Source organism: Taurulus bubalis (genome assembly GCF_910589615.1).
Source record: "Taurulus bubalis genome assembly, chromosome: 17".
In the NCBI taxonomy this organism is placed as follows: domain Eukaryota; kingdom Metazoa; phylum Chordata; class Actinopteri; order Perciformes; family Cottidae; genus Taurulus; species Taurulus bubalis.
This window is the reverse complement of record NC_136605.1, coordinates 22,097,827-22,103,158: the sequence shown is the minus strand read 5'-3', so window position 1 is coordinate 22,103,158 and position 5,332 is coordinate 22,097,827.

Below are 5,332 nucleotides of genomic sequence, written 5' to 3'. Positions count from 1 at the left end.
ATCAGATTAGACGGCACATGACGATCAGGGGAGTATTTAACCTTTAAATATGTATTCTCTTAAAGCACTTTGAGCGTCATAATCATCATATTCAGTATTAAACATCTATTAACTAATGAAGTAGCCGAAGTGATTCATCCAGAATTGTGCAACCCAGTCGGCACAGAGAAATTTGCAGTTTCTAAAGTTTCTAAACCAAAAATAAGTTTAATATCAGCCTTGGCTGATAGACTACAAAACTACTTAGTAAAGCTTAGAGTTAAGAAAAATAACAACAACGTAACGTAACAATGTTATGGAATAACGTAACAATGTAACAAGGTTCCGAAAAAATGTAACAATGTAATGGAATAACGTAACAATGTAACAAGTTTACGAAAAAATGTAACAATGTAATGGAATAGCGTAAAAAGGTAACGGAATAATGTAGCAATGTAACAATGTAGCAAGGTTACGGAATAACGTAACAATGTAACAATGTAGCAAGGTTACGGATTAACGTAACATTGTAACAATGTAGCAAGGTTACGGAATAACGTAACAATGTAACAATGTAGCAAGGTTACGGACAAATTTAACAATGTAACGGAATAGCGTAAAAAGGTTACGGAATAACGTAACAACGTTACAATGTAGCAAGGTTGCGGAATAACGTAACAATGTAACAATGTAGCAAGGTTACGGAAATACGTAACAATGTAACAATGTAGCAAGGTTACGGAATAACGTAACAATGTAGCAAGGTTGCGGACAAATTTAACAATGTAACGGAATAGCGTAAAAAGGTTACGGAATAGCGTAACAACGTTACAATTTAAAAACGTAGCAATGTAACGGAATAACGTAACAATGTAGCAAGGTTGCAGAATAACGTAACAGCGTAACAATGTTTTGGAAAACAATGTTACAACGTATAATGGATCGAAGTAACTCTTCAATAAATAACAACCGTCCTTCACAGACTATTACACCAAGGGAATGTAATGTAACACAATATAACAATGTAACAACGTAACGACACAATGTAGCACAATGTAACAACGTAATGTAAAACCCGTCAGACTAAGCGTGGCGTTAGGTAAAAAGCGCTGAGTATGTGTTTTACACGGGACACAAGCGGCGGTCTCCTTGGTGAAAGTCCTGTGTTTGTTGGACCCATCCAGCGGTCCTTAGTGGGCTTTCTCGCTTCTTATACTCATCATTATACTTATTATACTTTATAACAATCCATACTCGTTGTACTCGTTGTCACTCGCTCTGACCAAATGCCAAAATGACGACGTTCAACGTATCCGAGGTTTGCAGAAACGGACGTGGCAACATTTTTCCTGCCGACTGGGTTGAATGAGAAGCTCTGCTTATTTTTGGCAAATCAAAATGAATATTGTTTTGGGTGATGATCACTTGTTGTCCAGTGTACCTCCATGTTGTAAAGAAATACTTAACGTAGCATATTCTTTGTTTTGATGTAATCATTTGCATGTATTAGCTGTTACCAGGACGTCATGAGGCTTAATAAACTGATTGATACATAAACATGTAATCATGAGCCTGATCCATACTTCATTATTTGACACGTGAACAATCCCCAGACTTTACAGTGAACAGTTTCCTTCGGAACTACTTTCTACCAACAACAAAACAACAGTAACTTCAGCATTTTTATCTGCAAAGATGTTGCATTGAATAGTGCATAACAATATATCATAGTATAGGTGATGTGTCAATGCTGTGAGCACCTCCCATTCACCTCTCTTGCATTGGGAGTCTGCAGGTAAACCGGATAACAAAGTAGACGTCAGTAACTACGTAGCTACTAAGCAGCAGGAAGTTGAAGTCGCTGCCGTCCTCCGCTCCGCTCGTAGCGGCGTGACTTCCACTCGCCACTTTCACACTCTGACATCCGATTAGAGCGGCCAGAGCGGCCAGAGCGCTCGGACCGAGACGCTTCTGCAGAAATGTGCATGGAGTCGCATTTCAGTCGCCTCCAAATGTGTTTTGGCAGAAATCACTCTTTTATTTCTTCTGTCCAGACTTTGGCAAATCAATCTGTTTGAGCCCAAAGAACAGGTTTGTGCTGGCAGGATGAAGTCCTGACATTTCAGCTCAAATTCAACACTTAAGTCAAGTCATAGCAATTTCTTTATCTATCACAATCAACTTTAACCCTCTAAATCAAAACGTACTGCAAAGCTCCACACACTAAACATCAGTGTGTTATGTTTCTTATAGTTAATGTGAACCGGCCCTTTAAGCATCTATCTCCACATCATGCATAACTTATGATAAACCAGTTGATACGTCGTCTAAATAATCATCCGCTCATTTCTCTGCTCCCTCCAGATAAATCAACATTTTAAAATGTCCGTCGTGAAAAAGGAAGTTGAACTCCTGTTTGACCCTGTGAGGTCTCAAATAGACCTGGACCTGGACCTGGAAGTGTATTTATAGGCAGCATTTGCGTTGCTATGCGTCCCCGTGACACCAGACACTACAACTAAATGGTTTTCTTGCGTCAGAGGAGAGCCTCCGACACCCCGTCAGCGGCGGGCCGGTACAGTACGGAGATCCGATCGGATAAACACATTTATGGGACACACGACCCGCTTGTCAGGTTAGAGAGGAGCTGGTGACTGAATATGAGGTGTGACAGCTGCTCTCAGCAGCCTCTTTACACACGGCTGGCATCCTGCAGCGGCCGCCTGCGTCACTTTGTGCGCCTCACGGGGTTGTCATTCCACTCGGTGCACGCCGCCGGGTCGGTTTATCAATAAACAGGACCAAGAACTCGAGTCCTCCAAGTGGAGTTGGTTACAACACGACACAGAAACACTCTGATGCAAGGGAAATGTACTTCTTAAGGAAAAGAAAATGTGAATTCGTAGTATCAGAAGTCAAATAACTTATTGAGTTACCTTTTCATTGGTGGGAGAAAAGCTTGCATGCAGTTTGGTGAGTTTAGGGATTAGATTAAGAGGACAAATGAGGAAAGATGGGACAGAAAGAGGTGATAAAGAAAATAAAAGAGAGGCCAAGTAGGGAAAGTCAAGAAGGAAAAACAAAAGTTAGGGGAGGAAAGACAAAAAGGAAAGAAATAAATCAAGGAAGACAGAAAGCAAAAGAAGTAGCCGGGCGGAAGAGAAAGGAGAAAAGAGAAAAGGAAAGTCAAGAAGGGAAGAGGAGAAAGAAAGAAGGAAGGGAATAAATCAAGGAAGACAGGAAGGAAATAAGTAGCCGGGCAGAAGAGAAGGAAGAAAAGAGAGAAGGAAAGTAAAGAAGGGAAGAGGAGAAAGAAAGAAGGAAGGGAATAAATCAAGGAATACAGATGTTAGGAGACATGGGAAGGAAATAAATAAATCAAGGAATACAGGGAAGGTGGCCAAAAAGAAGGAAGCGAAAAAAAGGAATCAGGGAAGGAGAGAGAAGACAGAAACAAGATGTGATGAAAAACAGACGCAACTACAATAATACAAAGTCTCTTAAAATGGAAAAAGGACTCAACATAAATAAACATACATTTACTTTCCACCTCTTTCAACAAAGGATGGAGCTGAAGTCTGAACCAGATCCAACACAATTAAACACAACGAGCTCTTTAACCCGGCTGAGGCGGACCGGACCTGACAGGCGTCCCGCCGGCTGACTGCACCCAAGTGACACTCCTTCACTTTTACCAGAGCGACCCGGAGCCGAGGGGTTCCTCTGATCGGAGCCGAGGGGTTCCTCTGATCGGAGCCGAGGGGTTCCTCTGTCCCGGAGCCGAGGGGTTCCTCTGATCGGAGCCGAGGGGTTCCTCTGTCCCGGAGCCGAGGGGTTCCTCTGATCGGAGCCGAGGGGTTCCTCTGATCGGAGCCGAGGGGTTCCTCTGACCCGGTGCAGGTCGCCTGGTAACCGCTGTTGATCAGAAAAAAGGCTCCGAGTTCAGATGAACCTTTTTTCAGGTGTCGGGGGACGAGATGGAGATCGATGGGCTGTTCTTAGTCACAATTGTTCTTTGAGCTAAATCCTTCATCCTGAGGGGACCATGAACGTGTTTTTAATCAAATTTCATTGCAACCAAATCCAATATTTGTCAGATTCGCTGGTGGCGCCAGAAGGAAAAGTCAGAGGATAACCAAAGTCATCAAGGGTTCAAACTCTGAGGACCATGAACCGAATGTTATTCAATCCATTCAGTAGAGGTTTAGATATCTCACAGGGTGAGGGGCCATGTTGACCTGCTGGTGGCACTAGAGGAAGAGTCAGGGGGTCACTAAAGTCTTAAGGATTCATCCTCAGAGGACCATGATCGTCTGACCCTAACTGGTGAATAGAATTTACCATCCCTGGAGTCAAAGTGGGAAGAGATCTTGAACATTGGGCCGTGGATCTGCTCATGAAACACAGCGGCGGTGCTGTGGGCGTCTCTCCAGTGGAGAAAGTTAACCTCAGAGGTAAAGGTGAGGATGAAACGCTTCTCAGTCTCACGCTCCGGCTTCCTGCCCTGAGAGGTGCGACTGCTCCGTGATCTCTTTGTTTTGTGCATCAAATATTAGGGAGGGATTATGATGATTATCAACTACAACATGTAGGATATCACCAAAGTGATTGCGAGGGAACCTCAAAGGGGACATGAATCTTTCAGGACAATCCAACCAGCGACCGCTTTGTTGGAAGCGCTTTGACGCCCGAAGCCAACAAAAAAAGAGACGGCAATGCTAAACCTTCTCCTTTCAACATAACCAGGGCCAGCCGTGCTGGACGTGGGACCCGGCGGTCATCTCTCTGCACGAGATGCTCTCTTTCATGTGCTGCCAGCAGGTCTGAAGTGTTGGCCGGCCGCCGTCCCGGAGGTGCCGCCGACTCGGTTCGCCCTCATTCCACCGCGTAATAAAGAGAACGCTCTTCCTGACCAGTTCCTCCCATTTTTACAGTTATTCCCACTTGACTATGGCGTCATCTCCAATTCAGCTCTCTGCATGAATGTATCACTCTTGCATAGAGGCGAACCATCACAATGTACTGCTGCACTCTTTGTGTTTTAAAGGGTTAGTTCAGATTCACACAACAACACGAACAAACAAACCAACGGAGGCAGCGGTAGACCAGCAACTTTGAGGTAAAATTACTGTTTTTGTCAAAGGAGTCTGGTGTCTTTAAAGAGAGGATAGATAACGGCGTCAGTTCCCCGTCAGAAATGGCTGACATCAAGGTAAAGAATAAATAAATATAAATATTTTTTGGTGTCTAAAATACGTCCACATTGCAGTTCTACTGTAGTAGAAGAAGAACCTCATACAACCTCACTTCAAAACATCCAAACTATTCCTTCAACATGCCGCTGTTATTGCAT